This window comes from Pan troglodytes, chromosome 10 (assembly GCF_028858775.2).
Source record: "Pan troglodytes isolate AG18354 chromosome 10, NHGRI_mPanTro3-v2.0_pri, whole genome shotgun sequence".
In the NCBI taxonomy this organism is placed as follows: Eukaryota; Metazoa; Chordata; class Mammalia; order Primates; family Hominidae; genus Pan; species Pan troglodytes.
Window position 1 is genome coordinate 75,731,942 of NC_072408.2, and position 24,567 is coordinate 75,756,508.

Here is a 24,567-nt window from a genome sequence, read left to right on the forward strand (position 1 = left end):
CCCCATCAAAAAGTGGGCAAAGGACATGAACAGACACTTCTCAAAAGAAGACATTTATGCAGCCAAAAAACACATGAAAAAATGCTCACCATCACTGGCCATCAGAGAAATGCAAATCAAAACCACAATGAGATACCATCTCACACCAGTTAGAATGGCAATCATTAAAGAGTCAGGAAACAACAGGTGCTGGAGAGGATGTGGAGAAATAGGAACACTTTTACACTGTTGGTGGGACTGTAAACTAGTTCAACCATTGTGGAAGTCAGTGTGGTGATTCCTCAGGGATCTAGAACTAGAAATACCATTTGACCCAGCCATCCCATTACTGGGTATATACTGAAAGGACTATAAATCATGCTGCTATAAAGACACATGCACACGTATGTTTATTGTGGCACTATTCACAATAGCAAAGACTTGGAACCAACCCAAATGTCCAACAACGATAGACTGGATTAAGAAAATGTGGCACATATACACCATGGAATACTATGCAGCCATAAAGAATGATGAGTTCATGTCCTTTGCAGGGACATGGATGAAATTGGAAATCATCATTCTCAGTCAACTATCACAAGAACAAAAAACCAAACACCGCATATTCTCACTCATAGGTGGGAATTGAACAATGAGGACACATGGACACAGGAAGGGGAACATCACACTCTGGGGACTGTGGTGGGGTGGGGGGAGGGGGGAGGGGGGAGGGATAGCATTAGGAGATATACCTAATGCTAAATGACGAGTTAATAGGTGCAGCACACCAGCATGGCACATGTATACATATGTAACTAACCTGAACATTGTGCACATGTACCCTAAAACTTAAAGTATAATAATAATAAAATAAAAAAAGAAACCTAAAAAAAAAAAAAAAAAGATTTTCCTGCCCTGCTGGATTTCGGACTTGCATGAGGCCTGTAGCCCCCTTTGTTTTGGCCAATTTCTCCCATTTGGAATAGCTGTATTTACCCAATACCTGTGCCCCCATTGTATTTAAAAAGTAACTAACTTGCCTTTGATTTTACAGGCTCATAGGCAGAAGTTACTTGCCTTGTCTCAGATGAGATGTTGGACTGTGGATTTTTGAGTTAATGCTGAAATCAGTCAAGACTTTGGGGGAATATTGGGAAGGCATGATTAGTTCTGAAATGTGAGGACATGAGATTTAGCGGGGGATAGGGGTGGAACAATATGCTTTGGCTGTGTCCCCACCCAAATCTCATCTTGAATTCCCATGTGTTGTGGGAGGGACCTGGTGGGAGGTAATTGCATCATGGGGGTAGGTCTTCCTGTGCTGTTGTTGTGATAGTGAATAAGTCTCACGAAATCTGATGGTATTATAAGGGGGAGTTTCCCTGCATAAGCTCTCTGTTTGCCTGCTGCCATCCGTGTAAGGTGTGACTTGCTCCTCCTTGCCTTCTGCCATGGTTGTGAGGCTTCTCCAGCCACACGGAACTGTGAGTTCTCCATTAAACCTCTTTCCTTTGTAAATTGCTGAGTCTCATGTATGTCTTTATCAGCAGCATGAAAACGGACTAATACTAAGGCCAAATAAGTACATTTACAATGGTGATAGTGACATCAATGACTAAAGCTTTGGTCAACTTCTCAAAATTGAAAAGATGATCAAAAGGGGAGAATTGTTAAATCCAGTTTAGCCTAAAGCTGCCTCCTGACATATTTAAGTTCAGCCTAAAGGTTTCTCTGTACATCATAGACTATAACAAGTGGAGGTGTAAACAGACTGTAGCCTACACTTGTGCCAATCACTGAGTTTTGGGCAAGCAAATGTAGCCAACTGTTCAAACCATGTTCAAATAAGGTAAATGCCAAACTGTAAACAATCCAGCTGTTTCTGTCCCTCACTTCTGTTTTCTTTGCATCACTTCCCTTTTTCTGTCCATAAATCTTCTTCCCCCACGTGGCTGTGCAGGAGTCTCTGAGCCTATTCTGGCTTAGGGGGCTGCCCAACTCACAAACCATTCATTACTCAATTAAATTCCTTTAAATTTAATTCAGCTGAAGTTTTTCTTTTATCAGACGTGATATAAGCCATCTCTTTGTCTTCCACAAAATATCTGATAAGATTGACATTGTTCTCTGAAGCTTTATGAACAGCCTTTGCTTGATGCAGATGTAATGTAGGCTGAACCCTGTTTTCAAAGCTGGAGGAGATGGCTCCCAAGGACCCATCACACCTGGGTTACAGATAAATGAAGTCCAGGCCATCTTTTTCTGCTTGCCCCCCTTCCCCCACCATTATTTATTTTCCTTTTCTTCTAAATGTACAGCCTTGTTTTCTAAGCTTGTACCCTTAGTAATTATACTTCTGCTACAAAATACTTTATTAGGCCCTATAGGGGATCTAGATGCGGATATGATAGGGTTCCTCTGGAGTTCACAGGAACCTCATACATCATTTAGATGAAGCAGAGTTGGATACAAGGTTCTACTATGTAAAATAATCATTAAGGATATCAGCATTATGGTCATTGCAATACTGCCAAGTTGGTGTTGGATTGTAACTGTGCCCAATCTGTTCCTGATTAACTGTTTTCTAATGAGCAGATCACAAGTGAAACCTTTAAAATATAAGTTGGTAAAATCCTAACAATGTGCTCTCTCATCTTACATAGAAACTGCTAATAGACCGGACTGTATATTGCTGCCAGCAATATGAAATTGAAGCCACCTCTGCAAAATTATGACTGAGACAGTGAAAGAGGTCTAACCTAACCGACTCCATCTTGCTTCTAACCTTTAAGCTGTCCTTGTTCCTTCCTGGGCGTAAGCTGAACTAACTTTGGGAGGAGCTTAGTTTATAGTTTAAAACAAAGACGACAACAGCCCTTTTCCAAAACAAACCTTCTTCTTGCCTGGGGACTAGACTGCCTTTGTAGGACTAAGAAATTAGCTACAAAATTAGAAATTATGGTTTAGGAGTTATACAGTTATACAGTTGGCTACAAGATTCTGACCCTCCCTAACCTATTCCCAAGATCAGTGCTTGAGATATTTTGCAGACCCTGCATTTGATGGATCAGCTGGCACCACCTATACATTGATAAACTGGCTCATCTGATCTTGTGGCCCTCAACCGGGAACTGACTCAGTTCAAAAGAACAGCTTCAACTTCCCATGATTTCATCTCCAACCCAACCAATCAGCACTCTCAACTCACTGGCCTTCCCCACCCACCAAATTATCCTTAAAATCTTTGCTCCCTGAATGCTCCGGGAGAACTGATTTGAGTAATAATAAAACTCCAGTCTCCACACAGCCAGCTCTGCATGAATTACTCTTTCTCTATTTCAATTCCCCTGTCTTGATAAATTGGCTCCGTCTAGGCATCAGGCAAGGTGAACCCACTGGGTGGTTACAAAGTAATGGCCAGAGCAACGCTTTTGAATCATGTTTAAAATGCTAGTAATTTAAACATGAATTTTCCATGTCTGGAAAATTCAGTGCAGCTTCTTAAACCTTAATGTACATGCATATAATTTGGAGAACTTGTTAAAATGCTTATTCTGATTCAGCAGGTCTGAGGTTCAGCCCAAGATTCTGCATTTTTAATAAGTTCTCAGGTGATGCCCATGCTGGAGGTTCATGGACCACACTTTTGAGTAATAAGGGTTTAGTGGATGGTGACTGTTTCCTCTCTTGCATTTTCTGCAGTTATGAAGAAGGGGAAGAGCAGAGCCTGCAGGTATGAGCTCCTGAATTGACATTTCCTATCTTTAGAGTCCAGGAAAACTGTATTGCATTTACTTTCTAAATATTTGCTTTTCTGATCCCAAGATTGTTCTTCATGTACCTGTATAGGCCACAATTTTGGCAATCCGAGGACTCACACAATGATATTAAAATAAAGTTGTTTGTTTGTTTTGGGTGAACCATAATTTTAATATAGCAAACTCAAAGGAGCCAGAAGACATGAGGGTTGACTCACCAGTCACAATGGTGTTGTCACATTGTTTATCCGTATGATAAGCCAGACAGCTATTGCAGGAAGCTGTCAGTTCACCAAGTCCAAGTTTGAGAAGGTTATTTTTCACTTGATATTTAAAGAAGGCAGAAATAAGATGCTGGGCCAAAAACTGTGTCAGAAGATGGGCTGGAATAATTTCTTTCAAGAAGCTCAGTGGCAATACTATCTTATAGTTGTTTATTGATTTACCATTACAGAGCACCTTCATCTGAGTTATATCATTTAATCTTCATGAAAACCCTAGGAGGCAGCCTTGAAAAAAAAAACAGAGAAAGAAACAAGGGCCAAGAGATAGTGATTTGTTCAAAATTACTTGCTAGAGTGGAGCTGGGACTAGAACAGAAGTCTTCTAGCCTAGTCATCTTCTTATGACAACATTGGTAACTATATCACATGGATGTTTCTGTTATGCCTTCTCAAGCAGGCATCAATAATTGATCCCAGAAGTCTTTTTCACTCGAGCCCTCAGCTTCACAATCCTCCCAACTCTATGCCCCAGAAAGCTAAAAAGCCACTGCCAAGGAAATGGATGTGGTGTGGGACAAGAAACCTATTTTCCTCCTGGCAACACTAACTTTTATTATCCACAAGGACTAATTACAAAGAGATTCACTTTTCTTGGATATCTGTAAGAGGATAAGCATTCATTTTTCAGGTTTGGTTAAGGATTATTCATGTGGGGGCAGAGAATGACTCTGGAGGCCCATGTCAACCCTGGAATTCCAGGAAGTTAACCTTATATAGTTTCCCCATGCCATTGCCCTGATGTTACAGTGAGAGGCTATACAGGCTGAGGCAGGCTGAATTCTAAGATAGGTCCCAGGATTCCTACCCCCTGACGTTCACCCCATGTAACATCCTCCTCTTGGATTTGGTTGAGACTTCTGATCTACTTCTGATCAATAGAATATGGCAAAGGTAAAGGGATTTTTGTAGTTGTAATCAAGGCCCCAAATCAGTGTGTTTTGAGTTAATCAAAAGGGAGATTATCTTGGATGGACCTGGTTTAATCAGGTACAGGACTCTCTCTTAGGTCAGAGACTCTCTGCTGTTGGCTTTGAAGTACATTTCCATGTTGTGAGAGAAAGGAGAGGACCGCCTGGCAAGGAACTTCAAGTGACCTTTGGAGCTGAGAGTAGCCCCTGGCCACAGCCAGCGAGAAAAGGGACTTCAGTCCTATGACCACAAGGAAATGAGTTCTACCTGTGATCTTTGGAAGCAGATCTTTCCCAGTTGAGCCCCCCAGATGAAAATGTAGCCTGGCTGACACCTTGCTTGCAGTCTTGGGAGACCCTAAGCAGAGGGCCCAGTTAAGCCATGTCCGGCTTCTTGACCCACAGGAACTGTGGAGTAGTAAAAGGGTGTTGTTTTAAGCTGCTAAATTTGTGATAACTTTTTATGCGGTGATAGAAAACGAACTCACATGCCTTTTATTACATCTCGCTTAAATCTTAATCTTGCCTCTATTTCTCAATTGTGGATGTATTTACCTATTCAAAATGTAAGGTAGGCCGGGTGTGGTGGCTCATGCCTGTAATCTGAGCACTTTGGGAGGCCAAGGTGAGCAGATCACTTGAGGTCAGGAGTTTGAGACCAGCTTGGCCAACATGGCAAAACCCTGTCTCTACTAAAAATACAAAAATTAGCCAGGCTTGGTGGCGCGTGCCTATGATCCCTGCTACTCCAGAGGCTGAGGCAGGAGAATCGCTTCAATCCTGGAGGTGGAGCTTGCAGTGAGCTGAGATTGCACCATAGCACTCCAGCCTGGGCAACAGAGTGAGACTCTGTCTCAAAATAATAATAATAATAATAATAATAATAATAATAATAATAATAATAAAAAGGTAAAGCTCATCTAGACTTAATTTTGTCTGAACTTGACAACAACAGGACCATCAAGGTGGCAGAATCCTTCCCTGGAAAAAGGGGAAGACTTCATGTCACCACATTTCTACATATCCCCACATTTCTGAATGCTATTGTAGCCAAGCTGACAGCTGACCATGAAATCAGTACAAACACAGAACAATCCTTACACATTACCGTGATTTTCCAACTTTTACCAAAAACCACTAAGGCAAAAATGCCATTTAATGGTATGCATTCTGGGCAGTCCTGCTGGAAAGTCCTGTTGGAGTAGGCAATGAAACTTGACTTAATATCTTGGTAATTAAAACTAAATTCTAAATTTTCTTTAGTAGGACTTCCTAGCACAATGTGGGCTGAGGGAATCCATCCATTCACTTAATCATTGAATGTTGACTATGAGGCCATGCACAGTACTGGGCAGCAGGAATACAATGGTGATTAAGACAGGATACTTACCCTCGAGTTGCTAGAGGAGAAGACAGGCAGGTAAACTGATAATCACAAATCAATACAATTGAAAAGGGCTATGTGACAATTAGGAGACTGGAAGAAAAACTTGTCTCCAAAGATCACTATACTGAAATGTATTGTTTACCTTTGTCTATTGCTATTACTATTCTTTACATTCCAGATGTTTAGCACTGCCTGCATATCATAGGTACTCAATACTGTATTGGAACTAAGACAACATTAATTAAGATCATATAATTTTATATCTCACCTAAAAGAAAAAAAATGCTGCTAACGAAACTTTGGCATACCAGAGTTCCTAAACAGATTCTGGTTTCAGAAACATTAAAGTGTAGAGGGAAATGCTCACCTTAGAATTGATTTATAGTATGTAATCACTGAACTCTCTTGTTGGATTTCTAGGGCAAGTATGGAAGGAACAAATAGAGATGTCAGAGTGGATACCAGAAATAAAATGTATGCTGTCGGCATGTCATCTAGCACTGCACACTGCTGACTCAAACCAGATTATCAAAAGAGTGACCTCCCAAGTTCTCACTGTAAGACAGACAAAGCCATGTGAGACGTCTTTAAACAGTTCTAAAAGTTGCAAGGTCCTAAAGCTATGAAAGAATGCAAGATCCCATAAAGTTTAACATTTTTTAGTTATTAGATAGAAAATACATTCACTTATCTTCTTAGAATCTCATCTAGTTCAGAGGTCGTTAAAGTTAAACAAGTAGCCGAGCATGGTGGCTCATGCCTGTAATCCCAGCACTTTGGGAGGCCAAGGCAGGAGGACCCCTTGAGCCGAGGAGTTCAAGGTCAGCCTGGGCAACATAGCAAGACCTCGTCTCTACAAAAAATCAAAAAATTAGCTGGTTGTGGTGGTGCATGCCTGTGGTCCCAGCCACTCAGGAGGCTGGGATGAGAAGATGGCTTGGACAGGGGAGGTTGAGGAGGCAGTAAGCCATGATTGTGCCAGTGTCCTCCAGCATGGGTGACAGAGCAAGACCTGTCTCAAAGAAAAATTAAAAGATTAAAAAATAAAGTTAAGCAAGCAAATAAAAACATCTACTATCAAATTGGGTTACTTTGTGTCACCTAAAAATTCATATGTTGAAATCCTAAACCCTTGTACCTCAGAATGGATAAGATCATTGCAGATGTAATTAGTTAAGATGAGGTTATATTAGGGCAAGGTGGGTCCCTAAATACCTGCTGTCTTTATAAAAGGGGAAAATTTAGACAGAGACATGAACAGGGGAAGAACACCACGTGAACATAAAAACAGAGATCAGGGTGATGCGTCTACCAGCCAAGGAATGCCAAAGATGGCCAGCAAACCAGCAAACCACCAGAAGCTAGGAGAGGCATGGAACAGTGTCTCTCTCATAGCCCCCAGAAGGAACCATATTGGCTAAGACCTTGATCCTGGACTTCTAGTCTCCAGAGCTGTGAGACAATAAATTTCTGTTGTGCAAGCAACCCAGACTGTGGTATTTGTTATTGCAGCTCTAGCAAATGAATATATCCACATATCTGCAGAGCTAAAGAAAGGCTATATCCAATCACATGGCCAACCTCGGTGGGTGCTGCAGACTTCTGTGAATAGGCAGAATCAAGTAGCCTGAGTCAGGAAACCAAAACCCTTTCAACATTTCAGAACCCGTGACACAATGTCTATAAAAAGACAGTCTGACAGGGAGAAGATCTCATGTCTGACCAAAATTTTTGATCATTAGAAACCTCTAATAATGAGGGTGGTAATTACCATCCTCAGCAGATGGGCAACCTTAGTTGACCAGGATGGTAGCACTTTTCCCAGTTTTTCCATCCTGGGAAGATGAAGAATTAGGTATATGATGGTATATATAAGAGAATCAAAACCAAGATTAGTATTTTTTTTAAATTAGTGGACTTTATTTATTTTTATTTATTTATTTATTTATTTATTTGAGATGGAGTCTTGCTCTGTTGCCCAGGCTGGAGGGCAGTGGCGCAATCTAGGCTCACTGCAACTTCCGCCACCTGGTTCAAGTGATTCTCCTGCCTCAGCCTCCCTGTAGCTGGGATTACAAGTGCACGCCGGCACGCCCAGCTAATTTTTGTATTTTTAGTAGAGATGGGGTTTCACCATGTTGGCCAGGCTGATTTGGAACTCCTGACCTCAAGTGATCTGCCTGCCTTGGCCTCCCAAAGTGCTGGGATTACAGGCGTGAAACACCACACCCAACTGATGTTAGTATGTTTTTTATGAAGTAAGAGTCAGTATATATTTGATATGTGCCAGGTGCCCTTTGTCCTCTCATAAAACTTACTACCATCCAAGCTGGAGAGGCACAGGGCTCATGTTGACCCATGAAAGCAGATTGTTATATTTTCAAAAATTTTGCAAGCTCTTATTAAACACTGTTCCAGTCCTTACAACTATACAAAAATGATAGCTAGCATTGTTGAAAACAACATGGCTGAAGCTGAAAGAGGTTTCAATTTAGGGACTAGAATTCGTACAAGGGTGGGAAATAGTTTAACAGCAGATGACATCAGATCAAATGGCAATACTTTTATGGAGAAAAGAGCTAACAGATAGGGATGCAGCTCCATTTGTCAAATCATGGTTGAACGGCAGCCACAGTTGCAGTCACAGACACAAGAGTTTGGCAAAAATCAACAAAGGCATTCAGTGAGATTCAGCTGACCACATGGAATTTACAATAAAGGGTATTGTATAGTTGATTATTACTTGGAAGTTGTGTGCTACATATATTTACTAACATTCCTTTTCTCCCATAGCCAGTTGTTAAACACTTACCCCACTAGGGAGACAGACCATTAACAAATACACGGATAATAAATAAGGTAAATTCAGGTGGTAGTAAGAGTTGTGAAGGAATTTGAGCAGAGTGATGTGGCCGAGAGTGACTGATGGGTGGGAAAGTCTTATGACACGGGTTGTGAATGGGGAGAGTTAGCCAGCACATGAGGATCAGGGAGGTTATAGGTAGAAGGAAGAGCAAGCCCAAAGGCCATAAGGGAGGAAAAAATTTGCACGTTGCTATCATTGCTATTGTTAGCAGAATCTGCACTTGAGACCCCAGATCCAAGGATTCCACTCATTCCTTTCTTTCCCAGTCTGTAGCTGGGCAGTTGCTCAGGGTCACGATCTATTTGGCCCTGAAAGAAACACCTGGGGTTCCTGACTTCCTCCACAACGTTTCAGACACTATCAGAGTTCTGTATGGTTTAGATTATAAATGTTCTATATATTCCTTTCTTGTTTCTCTTCTTTGGTGGAATTTGAAGCCATGGAACCTATATTTTTCCATTTTCCTTGTTCCTAAACTATCTTTCTTACCCAGGTCTAAACTAGATTCCATTGGATGTCTGAGGTCCACCTCCAAATTTTCTCCCATGGTAGAGTTGTATAACCCAAAAATAAAATTCTAAGCCCTCCAACCCTCTGAATGGACTCCTCCTCTCGGCAAGGGCATCCCAAAGTTAACCTGAAAAAACAAGTTCAGGCCATTATGGAAAGTGGGAGCCAGACATGCCTCATTATACCCTCTTCCTTTTTGGAATTACTGACAGAACAGACTCTTTAAGTCTGATAAGAAACACTTACAGGCTCTCTGAAGCCTGCTACCTGGAGGCTTCATCTGCATGATAAATCTTTGGTGTCCACAACCCCTTATCATAACCCAGACATTCCTTCCTTCCTTTCTATTGATAATTACTCTTTCAACCAATTGCCCAGAAAATCTTTAAATCCTCCTATGACCTGGAAGCAGCCACCCCACCTCCAGGTGTTTCCAGTTGTCCCACCTTTCTAGACTGAATGAATGTACATTTTACATGGGATGATTGATGTCTTGCCTTATGTCTCCCTAAAATGTATAAAACCAAGTTGTGGCTCAACCACCTTGGGCACATCAGGACCTCCTGTGTCAGGAGGTCACAGGAGGCTGTATCATGGGTGCATCCTTAACCTTAGCCAAAAAAATCTCTAAGTTCCTTGAGATCTGTCGCAGATACTTTTGGTTTACGGTTGTGATTCCTCCAAGTGCCTCATTGCTAGGCTCATTTAATGATGTGGTTGGGGCTAGCAATTCTTTTTTTCAGTTTGGCTTTGGAAATTTACAGCTCCTAAAGTCAAACCAAAGTTTTGGGGCAGGTGTTTTGATTTTATATACCTTCAGTAATTGCACTTACTTGGTCCTTGTTGGTTCCTGAAATCCAGATCCTGCCTAGGCTCTGGGGAAATGCTCAAAGGATGTTTCTTTGTCATATAACAACAACACAGTCAACTCTTAAATGTCATGACTGTAATTCATTCCTTAATGATGGTGCAAATGAGTTAAATCTTTCATATTGTAGACTTTTAACTTTGCAAACATCCTTTAAAAAGCCATTACAGGGATATGCTCACTCCAACAGAGAAATGCTTTGGCTGCAGCATGAAATAGCTAATTCATAATTTAAAGTATGATGCCTCTCCCTTTTCCCCTTTTAGATAGTTTATAAAAAGGGAAACTTTCTCCTGTGTGTGCTGAGGGGCTGGATTTTTCACTGGCTGTTTGCCTTCCAGAGCACTTTCTTCATGGCCAGCACTTATGAGCAAGCCTGATGTGTTTAACTTAGCTGGTGAAATGATCAACGGTAAACGTCAATTGCTGACATTAGAGCCAGCTGCTTGAAGTGTCAGCGCAGCTGCTTTGTGAGATGAGAACAAGATCTTACTGCTGCTCCTTGTTCTGTGGCGAGGCAACAAGAAAATGCCCATTATGAACCAAGGGGCTCATAACACATTCATTTTTACTCCTTTTACCACCAGCTCAGATTTCTATAGAGTGAAACCTAAGTTCAGAAATCTGGAAGCAAATGCAAAAGAAATGTACCCCTGCTTCTGAAACTGTGCTCTATTACTCACGGATTTCAGGATCTGCTTTTTCTTTTTTTTGATTGTATGACTCACATAGATTTTAAGGAACCACCCATGAGGGCCCCTATGCATTTGGATAATTAAGATTCTTCCTGGGTGAAGAGCAACAGTCCCTTCTTTCTGAATGACTGAAGATTTAAGAGCTCTGCATGCCCTGAACCACACTGTCCTGCGGTGAGGCTTTGTTTTCCCTTGTTCTGGTCCTGCTGGACCTAGAGATTGGGGTGCGAAGGTGCTTAGGGTGCAACAAAGGAAAGAATTGAGCAGGCCTGGACAATGTCACCTCACCAAAGCGGGGGCAGAAGGCAGCAGAGGAAAGGTGCTTAGCGCAAGCCTAAGGATCTTGTAAGCCTTTGTAGCCCGGACTCTGACCAGCCTGTTGTTTCTTTAACATCCTGCATTCAAGTATTTGATGCAAATATGATTGCCTCTAGGCAAGAGAATATAAATATTTGCCAAATGTATAATTGAATGGAAAAAATAGCTGTGTAAGTGAGGACAGCGATGATCTCTTCTTGCCTTCTTCTCTTTGTCCTGTTCCCTCTCCTTTCTTCCTTGGTTTTCAAAGAATTCAAAACAAAACAAAACAAAACAAAATGAAGAAACCTGTTTTGTCCTGGGAGTGTAGTTTCACCAGCTCCCTGCTGTTCCAGTCTATCCAAGCTGTCAATCAAAGCAAACAACAGAAGTTGGCTAGCATTCAAAGGAAAAATGTGTTTTATTACACATTTTGACATATGTTGGATGATTTAGTAAGATCATGGTGCCTTGTCTCATTTTCGAAGACTTCCTGAGTTCATTTTTTTTCTTTTTTTCATAACTTTCATTGAACTTTTAATGGCCTTTTTGTATTTTTCTCATGGAGGATGCTTCATTAATAGAGGGACTATGTCCAGTAGGAAAATATAAAGTGGTTTTTTATTTTTAGAGAAAACAGGTACTAATATGAAATGGATGAAGTGCCTTCCAAGCCCATGGTTTCCAGGCTGTGTACCAAGGTGCCCTAGGGTGCCACTGGATATTTTAGAATTGTAAGGAAAGCACAGTGATACTTGACACCCATTCAGGTACCACACAAACTATTAGCTCACGGTAGTTGACAGCGTCACCATTAGATTGTGCAACATTTCAACATTTCTTTTGATTATGTCATATTACTTGTGAAGCTGGGTCTACTGTGCCTATCCTGTGGCACTACGTGCAGAAACATGAAACAGGAAATGAGGGTGGTGGTGTCCAGTCTAATTCCAAGGCTTGAGAAGTGAGAAAAGAGGCTGGGCGTGGAGGCTTACTCCAGTAATCCTAGCATTTTGGGAGATCGTGGCAGGAAGATTGCTTGAACCTGGGAATCTGGGACCAGCCTGGGAAACACAGAGGAAGACCTTGTCTCTACAAAAATAAAAATAAAAATTAGCTGAGTGTAGTGGTGTACAGTGGTAGTCCCGGCTACTCTGGAGGCTGAGGTGGGAGGATGGCTTGAGCCCAGGAGTTGGAGGCTGCAGTGGGCTATAATCATGCCACTGCATTTCAGCAGAGCAAGACCCTGTTTCAAAACAAAACAAAGAAATGAGAGAGAGAGAAAAAGAGAGAGAGAGAGAAAGAGAGAGGAAAGAAGAAGATAAAGAAGCAGAAGGAGAAGAAGAAGAGGAAGAAGAAGAAGAATAAGAAGCAGCAGCAGCTAAGAGAAGAGGAGAGAAGAACTTTTATCTGAGGAATCCAAATCCTTTTAAATTACCAAGCCCAGAGAGACATTAACATCAAACAGCAATCACATTCTATCGCCTCCTTTGAGCTACATATTCATCTCTTGAAATTGCTTGCTATTGCTACAAGTATCTATAAATTAACCTAATAATGTTGCATCAGACAATACAACCCATACCCTATAGCTGAACAATGTATAGCCTATCACTAATCAATGTTATTTCTGTAAACTAATGAGAATTCCTGATAAATAACTTTGTATCAGCTTACTCCCTGTTCCTTTTTTTTTTTTTTTGCCTTTAAAAACCTGCTTATTAACAAAGTCCAAAGGAAGCTTGTATTCCAGGTTCCTAGGGTCTGAATCGCTGGGGCAGCTGTCCTCACTTTCACTCAAGTAAACTCTTTAAATTATATTTTGTGCCTCAGCGTCTTCCATTTAGGTTGACAGAAGTTATGCAGTGTTCAACAGGAAAATGCCTCCCATTAATAGGTAACTTTAATTATTTAAGAATGAAATACAATTATTTTATTTCAATTTTTATATACAGTTTTTCAGACTAAGTTGTTAGGTCATAAATATTTATCAAGTTGCTTAGACCTAATTAACAAATAGCTCTGGTAGGCGTTTCTTTTGGTCTAGGGACGGGGCACTGAAAAATTTACTGAGACTCTGAGAGTGCCACAAACAAAAAAAAAAGCTGGGTAGTTTTGGACCAAGTTATCTAAGAAATAAATATGCATAAGAGCATGAGAATAACTGAGGAATATGAAATAAATCTTACATTGGAGATGAATATGCAAGGTACTGGAAATCTAGGGGCATGTGGCAGCAGGTATAGAAATGCCAGCTGATCCTTGGGGAGGGACTTTTCTGTGGCAGCGTCGTGACAGGGGTAGCGATACATGGCTCCCAGGCCACCTCTCATTTTGCCCCACACTATTGACGGATGTCACTGGTCCATTTGGACATACTTTCCCATGGAGTTTACATGCATCTTCAGAATCCTTCTCAACTTAGTGCTTCAAGCAACCAGTGATCTATCAGAGGTGACACAGGAGACAAAACCTACTTACTCTTCCTGTTCTAAGTCAAATTCCCAGCCTTACAGTCTCAAAAACTGAAAATTTCTCATTCTGTCAGGACTTTTGTAGCACCTGTGATCGAGCCTGTCCCTGGCATGCAGAGTCGCACTTAAATAATGACGGGAATCCATTGTAGGAGCCAAATTCCATCTCCAGAATTTGTCCCAAGCCCCTGACCTACCCCCTGCCTGCTTTGACAGATACTCTTGGCTTCTCTCCCTCCCACCTCACCCATTCCGTGAAACCTCTTTAGTTGGGAGCTGGTGTTCAATCTTCTCCTCTGTGTTCAGTCCCCCTGGTCACCTCTAGACTCGCTTTGCTGGTGTTGACCTCAATAGCCCTCCAGGACACGGCTCTTGGGATCTATGCCCTGATGTTGCTGGGGTCTTAGGTAGAAGCCCCACCCCTCATTAAGCAATCTCAGGTCCCACTCCTCCCCAAGTCACTATTTCAGGGAGATGGTTTGGGTTAGACCTTGATGTCCTCAAATTTGGGAGAATTTGCTCAAACTAATAGAACTTGTTGTGATAGGTTAATGTGCTCTGTTAAGATGGATGGATTTTATTTAGCAGGCAATTGGTGGTTGCTCAGGTCTATCTGGGGAAAGTAACTTGGGTTGTATGATGGATAAATTGGAAAGAGAACGTTCTTAGGAGAAAGGACCTGATGTTTTAGCTGTCTGCAATCTTAATTACAAGCTCTGAGAATATAGGAATAAAAATCAAGTGCTTTTTCTCTTCTCTCCCTCACCAACAATCAACACAGAAGACTTCTGTGACCTCTGGTCACTGACCAGTATGTAGGGATTTCTCCCCACCAACAACCAATCAGTTCTGCAGTGAATGCCAGCTATGTGTCTTATAATTCAGCTCTAACACTGTCTACCTGGAGATACCATCAGAACTCAGAGTTGAGCGCTCAGTCCCACAAGACTGTCCTCCACTTGTGATGCCAATCACACGCTCCAGACTGTTTGACCTGTCCTTCTGACTGACCAGCTTCAAGTTGGGGCTCTTACGATGCTCTCCTTGGATTTGATTAATTTGCTAAAGTAGCTCCCAGAACACAGGAAAACACTTTACTCAACATTTTTTCATTTATTGTAAAGGACACAGATGAAGACATGCATGGGGCAAGGCACGTGGGAAGATTCACGGAACGTCCAGACCTTCTCTAGATGTTCCATTATCCAGGAACCTCCACATGTTCAGCTATCTGGAAGTTCTCTGAACCCAGTCCTTTTGGACTTTTATGGAAGTTTCATTATGTAGGCATGATTGACTAAACCCTGGAAGTTGAATGGTGGGGCTAAAGTCTGAACCCTCTAATCCTGCCTTGGTTTTTCTGGTGACCAGGCCCCATCCTGAAGCTCCCTAAGGGCTGCCAGCCACCAGTCATCTCATTAGCATAGAAAGATACTTATTGCTTTGAAGATTCCAAAATTTTAGGAGTTCTATGCCAGGAAATGGGGATGAAGAGCAAGTATATAGTTCACTTTCACAATATCACACGAGCCAATCCATAATGGGGCTTCATGGCTGCACAGCAGTCCGATGTCAACATGCTAGAGAAATTTAGCATACATCTCCAGAAAGGACATATCTGTTCTCTATCCTGCACTGGTCAGACTCTGTCTGTGTTGAACTGTTCAGTTTCAAGAGTCAGATTTAAAACAGACGACGATGTGACAAAGACTCTCTCTTTGACCAAACTTTAGTCAGGCTCCCCTGAGCCCCTTTTTCAGTGATGCTTCAAAGAACTTGGCATCCATCCTGACTTTGGCCTGCCTAGCCTAGTTGTACCAAGAATCACACTAAGTCAGTTTAGCAAGAATCTCTCCACCCTTGATATCTGACCACTCTGGCCTGCCTTCAGCAAGAACCCTCCTACCCCAAATGTCTCCTATTTTTACTTTTCTATCCACTGACCCCTCACTCTGCCCCTTGGCTATAAATCCCCAGCTATCTTTGTTGAGCCTGATCTCTCTCCCCTATTGCAGTTTTGAATAAAGTCTTCCTTACTGTTGGGGCTCACAACACCATACCCCAAAATATGCCACCTTGGAAACTGAGAAGACAGCAGAAGCAGAAAGATCACACTCTGACCTTCTCCACCTTTCTCCCCTGAGGCCATAGAAAGAGTTCTCTGATCTACCTCCCCTGAAAGTGGGTCATAAGACCTTCATTCCAGAGGGGGATCTGCCCTATAGCCAGGCAGAAGATTCTGAACAAACAGGCCTTGCTAAGTTACCCCAAGTTTATTACCATTAGATCTGTCAAACAAACAAAATTTCAACATGTGTAGTTTAAAGATCTCATTGACTTTGATTATCAATTCATAAGTTGAGCAGTATTCCATCTGAAGATGAGCTGAGCAGAGGAGATGGGCTTTATAGGCAAAAAAGGCAGAAGAAAGGAGAAGCAAGGAGCAAAAACTGGATTGGTCATCATAAAGTTACTTTTCTTATAGGCTTAAAACAGAGGGGACTTTCTTATCATGCTGGCTGAAGTAAACTGGGCCCTGTGTAATTGGTTGCTGTGAATCTACTGTTTTTTGGTGCAGGAACTCAGTCCAAAACAATGGCCTCCCATCAATTTTCTTTAACAGATTGATGAGGTTTGGATATTTGTCCCTTCCAAATCTCATGCTGAAATGTGATCCCCACTGTTGGAGGTGGGGCCTAGTGGGAGGTGTTTGGGTCATGGGGGCAGATCCCTCATAAATGGCGTGGTGCTGTCATTATGGTAATGAGTGAGTTCTCACTCTATCAGTTCATACAAGAGTTGATTATTTAAGAGCCTGGCACCTCCTCCCCCTCTCTGGCTCCTTCTCTCGCCATGTGACACGCCTGCTCTGCCTTTGCCTTCCGCCATGATTGTAAGCTTCCTGAGGACCTCACCAGATGCAGATGCTGGCACCATCCTTCTTATAGAGTCTGCAGAAGAGGGCCAAATAAACCTCTTTTCTTTATAAATTACCCAGTCTCAGGTATTCTTTTGTAGTAAGGCAAAATAGACTAATACACAGGTCATACCCTTTGTCCTCTAATCACACTTCTGCATAACCATCCATAAAAATACAGTTTTCCTTGGGTCATTGAGTCTTCATTTCTGAAGGCTCTTGTGTCACCTAAAAACTTTGATGAAATAAATTTGTTATGCTTTTCTCTTGTTAATCCATCTTTCGTTATAGGGATGTCAGCCATAAATCTTGCAATGGGTAAGGAAAAGATATTACTTTCTCTCCCCTATATTACCATTTTAACAAGTGTCAGAATAATTTTTTCTTTACCAATTTATACACTATAAGGTGTTCTGAAGGGGTGACCAAGAAGTGAAAATTCTTAAAATCACATTACAGTTATGTGCTGCATTGTGACGGTCCAGTCAATGATGGACCACATAAGATTATAATGGAGCTAAAGAATTTCTATTGCCTAGTGACGTTGTAGCCATCATAATGTCGTAGCACAACAAATTACCTTATGTTTAGGTATGTTTAGATACACAAATATGTAATCATTGTGTTACAGCTGTATCCAGTATTCAGTACAGTAACATGCCATGCACATTTGTAACCTAGGAGCAATAGGCTAAAGCATATAGCTATAGACTAAAAATAAAATGCTAAGCCCCTACTAACTGAACAGACACTCTCTTGGCCAAGGAGACCCCAGGAAACCTCAAAAATTGAATTCCCAGCCATGATGGGAAGGGAGGTTAGACACATCTTGTTATGTCCCCTCTCTTTTGCAGTTTAGGCACAATTGACCAGCATTAATGTTAGAATAGAGATCATAAGATGAACAAAACAGTCTCTTTGTGACAATAAGACACCACATTATAAACAGGACCTAAGGCCATACCGGACAAGGGTTAAGTCACACACCCCTTATAGCTCACTCTGTATTGGTTAACAGACTTCCTTATCTCAACTTCAAACATTCCTTTCTTCTAAGTTTTTAGACAAAGCTTTACTCCTTTAACCAACTGCAAATTAAAGAATCTCTGAATCCATCTATGACCTGTAAGCCCCCGCCTCCCACTTCAAGGTATCCCACTTTCGGGGAGCCAAACCAATGCATGACCCCCATATATTTTGATTTTATGACTACCTGTAACTTCTGCTTCCCTAAAATGTATGAAACAGAGTTGTGACCTAGCTGCCTTGGGACCACTTAGTGAAGGCTTCTTGGGTTTGCACATTTCCCCAGACCATGGTCATGCATATTGGCTCAGAATAAACCTCTTTAAAATATTTTACAGAGCTCGGTTTTTCCACTAACATAGGCTAAGTAGGCTATACCATCTAGGCTTGCGTGAGTCCACTCTATGATTTTTGCACAAGGATGAAATTGCCTAATGACACATTTCTCAGTATGTATGCCCATCGTTAAGTGATGCATGACTTAGATTTGAGTTAAAGGTTTAGAGTTTTTTAAGCCTTAAATCAATTCTGGAGGATTGAATTACTAATTTAAAAATTGCATCAGATTGTTTCAATGTTACTTTTAGGGATAAATGTTAAAAACACTAATTCCATAATTAATCACCACAATTTAATTTTTGTGTCTCTCAAACTGTTTAGTTGTTTTAAAAAAAGAGAGAAACAAGGAAAGTGGGTGAATCCCATAAGTTTCCAATTAAATAAGCAGTCAATCTATAACATCAGAGATACAATTTATAATAGAGCATGGATTATGGTCTGCCTGTATTTTAGTTTCCTGTGCAGTAGCAGGGCTAAGGGCTCAGGAATCTGTCACATGGAGGCATATCTGAAAGTCTGGTGGGGGAATTTCCTTCAGGAGAGGGTCAGTAGGAAAGACCAAGGGGGCCTCAGGGCAAAAGAACTCAGGTTGAGGGAGGAGAGCTGATGTAGTCAAGCCGGAGTAAAACAGGGACTATACTGCTTACAGGGACTGTACTGCTTATCAGATTTTCTTCATCAGGGACTGTCGAGAGGGACCTGGGGAGACAGGATGGTAAAAACCAAAACAGTTCTATCAGCAGCTCTAGAAGCTGTTGGAAGAGAATGGCCACTGTACCTTACTCATTCTCGTTTTCTTCACCCCAAGGAGGCATTTGTTTGGGAACTGCGGCCTTGTGTGGCTCAAGCTCCAGCCGAGGAACAGATGGTGCGGTGAGAGGGTCTTGCAGCAACTAGACCAAGAAGAAGGACACGCAGATGCCATTTGCTATCATGAGGTCTGTTTCTACCAGCAGAAGAGTGGAGCTTCACGCCGTGACTGACAAGATGCCTTGGCCAGCAAAGGTGATGCATTGAACTTAGGTGGAATTTCAAAAGAGCTGAGGTTCCTATAATTGGATGGATAAGACAGGATGTAGGAAGAATAGCTCTAGGATTATAACTTTGACTAATTTTATGTTCAAACTGGTGTTGCCAAGGAAAACATGATTACCTTTGTAAAGATATGGGTAGTGATTTTTAAGAGCCTGGAAACAGATTTATACATCTTCCTAATCCTAAAACTCCCTGCCTGGTGCAATGCCTTGTACCCATAGGGGTTCATACAATGTTTGTTGATTTAAAGTAGATTTCAGAAAACATTATACAACAGTCATTTGTCTTTAAATCCAGTTCAGCAGCAATTAATAATAATCATAGCCCAGGCATCTAGGCAATTTGTGCTCATTGTCTCATTTAGTGCCCCAGGCGACCCTGTTGAATGAGTACAACCTCCTTTGACAAAGTAGAAACAGAGGCTTCCAGGTGGACAGCTTGATAAAGGCAGTGAAAGTCTGGCTCTCCTCTGCACATAGTACTTTTGAATGCAGATATGTGTAGACGTCCATAAACAGCAGACCTCAATTGAAAACGGGAAGCCAAGATTTGGAGCCAGGTCTGTTTGAGCATAAAGTGTATTGTTTCTGTCACTCCTTTCAAAAATGAGGCCTTTCTGAGCTTCCTCTAGTCTGCAAAGTACTGCATGATTGAAGAAAGAGGGAGAGAGGCTTCTTTGTCTAGAGGCCCACCAAATTGAACTAAACAGACAGCCGAATTTACACACGGAGTACTAGAGACTTCTGAGGAATAGAGATGGGTCGGAGAGCTCCCTTCATGACTGAGCACCGTCTGTGTGTCAGGTGCTGTTCCATGCACTGGAAACTACAGATGCACAGCCACACTTTGGATCCAGAGCCTCAGCCTTTTTATGCCTTTATTTTTGCAGCTGTGATATGTATTTTTAGGATTATTTAATGTATTTCTAGACCCCAGACAAGTCAATCTGATTTTAATGCTTCTCACTCGTGATTTCCTTATAATTTGGTGGATAATTGAGGTACCATGAAATAATTTTAAAAATGTGGATACCTCATGCATAATATATGTTTTTGTTTATTAATTTATCTTTGTAAAAAAGTAGAAAATGATGAAAAGGCAAAGAAACCATTCAATTCACCTATAATCCTATCACTGGCAATGACCACCTTGCCAATGTCTTTTTTATACACACACACATACACACACACACACTTACAAAACTAGGATTATTGTCTTGTAAATTTGTGTGTGTGTGTGTGTTCAAATAAAAATAGCTCTCCCGCCCTCACTATAATCTATGCACGTTGTATGAAAACCAGAAAACAGGGCCGGGCACGGTGGCTCATGCCTGTAATCCCAGCACTTTGGGAGGCCAAAGCGGGCAGATTGCTTGAGCTCAGGAGTTCAAGACCAGCCCAGGCAACATAGCGAAACCCCATCGCTATGAAAAATACAAAAATTTAGCCGGGCATGGTGGTGCTTGCCTATAGTTCCAGCTACTATGGAGGCCAAAGTGGGAGGATTGCTTGAGCCCTGCAGGCAGAGGTTGCAGTGAGCCAAGATTGCACCACTGCACTGCAGCCTAGGCAACAGAGCGAAACTCTACCTCAAAAATAAATAAATAAAAACAAAAACAAAACCAGAAAACACAGAAATGTGTAAAGAAGGTGTTCTTGTTTTGTGGGTGAGTCTAAAAGGACAGTTCTGGAGAACTGCCCTGTTTCATGGGGTTGAGGGACAGGGAGGGCACACTTGGAAGAGGATGGCATTCAGGGTATGTAAAGCTGTAGACCTGGTCCACGAAGGACTCCCTGCCGCTCAGGGTGTGTGCTTCTTCTTTGCTGTCTCTTTAAACTTTGAGATCATCCTCAGACCAGAAGGAGAAACCTGGGACGTGGTCCAGTCAGGAAGCTGCTTATAAATAGAAAAAATGGGAAAATCTGCTGGGGGAGAAGCAGGTGAGGGACTGACCAGAGGCCACATGATCATCATTGAGACCAAGTGCCCAAGACATAGCTCAGGGCTGTGTGAAGAGTAGAATCAGACCCCACTGTACTCTAATAAGGTCTGTAACCCAGTGGCTCTCAAACTTGAACGTGCATTAAAATTAACCAGAGGGATTGTTAAAGCACAGATTGCTGAGTTCCACTCCCAGAGTTTCTGACTCAGTAGGTTGAGGGAAGGCTTGAGAATTTGTTTTCTAAGAAATGTCCAAGTGATGTGGATGCTGCTGGTTCCTGGAGCACTTTAAAAACTATCGCTGTAGGCCAAAAAGGAATCACAGAAAATTCTACATATGCCTGAGGAGGCTACTGTTTAGGATAGCTTAAAACCCACAGAATGCATTTGGGGGTGGGAGACTGAGAAATAGTAACCCCTTCTCCTGGGGTGCCTCATACCTGGAGGCTGATCTAGGGGAAGACAAAGATTCCACTGGACCTATGTCAGTGCTCCCCCAGATGCCCTTGGGTGATGACCTGAGTGGCTCAGCCTAGCCTGTCATCAAACACTGGGTGGGACTAATAGTTTGGCAGGGCAAGAACTAGGACATCTAGGTGTGTGTTTGATGAGAGGCTAGGAATGATGAAATGGTAGGAGTGAACATGTATAAGACTCGAACTGCTAATAGGGCCCAAATTTTGCTTTTTTTTTTTTTGAGGCAGAGTCTTGCTCTATCACCCAGGCTGGAGTGCAGTGGCACAATCTCGGCTCACTGCAACCTCCACCTCCCAGGTTCAAGTGATTCCCCTGCCTCAGCCTCTTGAGTAGCTAGGATTACAGGCAACTGCCCCCATGCCCGCCTAATATTTTTGTATTTTTAGTAGAGACAGGGTTTCACCATGTTGGCTAGGCTGGTCTCAAACTCCTGGCCTCAAGTGATCCACCTGCCTTGGCCTCCCAAAGTGCTGGGATTACAGGTGTGAGCCACTGTGCCTGGCCGATTTTGCCTTTTTATCATTGTCTCTATAGAGGCTAAAATAAAAACTCTTTAAGAACAAAACACTTGTGTCCTTAAACAGATCTTTTTTAGAAAGTAAATATAGAATGGTACTGATAAGTGTATGTGAATGTGCAAGAGTGTGCATGCACACGTGTTGTTGGAGAGGGGGTGGTGTGGACATTTTTCTCCCTAACTTTGCACTCCATTCTGGGAGAAAAATAACTTTCTCAATAACCAGAGGGGCAGCAACCAGAAAGGAGCAGATGGATTAGGTGATCTGGTCAAGAAAGCAAGGACTGTAAGGTGAGAAAGCCTGACATGGAGAAATGGGGCTGCGAGCCCAAATGACTTTAAATATTTGAAAAAGACAGATCCTTTGGATTATTTTATTTAGATTTTGGGACAAAAATAGGACAAATAAGTGAAATTATAGAGATGCTAATTTGGAGTTAATAGAAGTATGTTTTTAGTAATTAGAGCTGTCTGACCATAAAATGGACTGCACACGATAATGAACTTTCCTAAATGAACATATATAAAAATATTAATAATATTATTTACCTGAGTCTTGGCAAAGAATAATTTTCAAAAATGATAAAATTATGACTGTCATTCAGGTAGAAAATGAATATATTTTAAAGATTCTGCTTAGCTCATCATTTACTGAGGGAATCAGGCAAATATATCATAATTGAGAGAACTCAGAAAGCAGATATAGTTCTAGATCAGGGATATTAAAATGAATTTTCAGATAGGTACAAAACTGGCTTTTGTCCCTCTACCACCAGATATAATTTATTTGCATGTCTGTAGACAAAATTTTGCAATGCTATCACTTTTCTGTAAGTTACAGAGTTATAATATAGACTACTCAAAAAAAAGTGCATATCCTTATAGAATGAATTTCTGAAGTCTCTAGCATTTTCGTGAAAGAATATCCAGTAGTCTCTTTTGCTTGTTTTAAAGTTTTAAAATTTTCCTTATAGTCTCCTCTTCTTAGTAAAAATAACCTCAAAAATAGGTTATTCTTGATCACTAGTTTTTATATTTGGCCTGATTATTTACATGGGCATAACAAGAATGTAAATTTACCATATAGACCGTGACAAACACATCTAAGTTTGTTTTGCTGAAAGTTTTCATGAAGAATGTGATTGGACTTTTAAAAGCCTTTATTATTTCCTGAGGCTAGGAAACCAAAGCCAAGAAACTCTCCACTAGATTTCACTTGCAGTACCTATAAATTTGGACAAATTCCTTCTCACCTGTAAGACTGGGACCTTTAAGCCAAATACTGGGACAGTTTTCCTGGAAGGGCTTTGTGATTATTGGCTCCATACAGGCCATCTTAGTGCCTTAAAAGTGCTTGTTGTAATACCTGATTAAATGAACATTATGCTCAAAAATTGCATTCTAGGTGTTGGTTGAATAACAGATTTTTCCAATTATATTCTGGTGAAAGGACATGTTATTAATGACTCTTTATTAGTGTCTTATTGCTGACAAAGCAATACTAATGTAACAAATGTCTACAAACTTACTGGCTTAAAATAACACAAATTTATCATTCACAGTTCCGAAGGTCAGAAGTCTCAGATGGGTCTCAAGGGGCAAAAGCAAGGGGCTGCATTCTCTCTGGAAGCTCTAGGAGAAAATGCATTTCTTTGCCTTTTCTACCTACATTTCTTGGCTTGTGGCCCCTTCCCTTATCTTCAAAGCCAGCAACTAAGCATCTACAAATCTCTCTCTCTATTTCTGACCTGATTTAGCTGAAAATAGTCAAGTAGACATACAAACTAGAGTCAAAAGTCTAACAAATCATTTAGAGAATAGATCTCTATAATTCAATAATTCATTTACAGAAATCACCAAATGGTCAAACCATAAACCAAATTCCCAGTCATTGCTGTCACCAGTGAGGAACAACTTATCAGCCATAAACAAATCAAAAACAAAAACAAGCCAGGCATGGTGGTTGCACACCTGTAATCCCAGCAACTCAGGAGGCTGAGGGGAGAGGATTACTCAAGCCCAGGAGTTTGAGACCAGCCTGGGCAAAATAGAAAGACCCTGTCTCAAAACAAAACAAAACACAAAATTGGCAGAGGGAAAATTAAAATTAGAAAAACAAGGAGTAACTTTGGGAGGTTTGAGGCAGGTGAATCACTTGTGCCCAGGAATTAGAGATCAGCTTGGGCAACATGGCGAAACCCTGTCTCTGCAAAAAAAAAAAAAAAAAAAAAAAGATATATATATATATATAAAAATATATGTAAAATATATAAATATATATATAATATA

The 24,567-nt window shown here is 41.3% G+C and overlaps 1 long non-coding RNA gene across 1 annotated transcript in view; it reads left to right on the forward strand.

Annotated features, from left to right (window-relative positions):
- The window catches only part of LOC104001605 (uncharacterized), a 58,753-nt gene that overhangs the window by 29,513 nt on the left and 4,673 nt on the right, over nt 1-24,567 (forward strand). Inside the window, exon 3 of the long non-coding RNA XR_001708107.2 lies at nt 19,117-19,313. This is a non-coding gene — a long non-coding RNA (uncharacterized LOC104001605). The remainder of the gene's footprint in view (nt 1-19,116; nt 19,314-24,567) is intronic.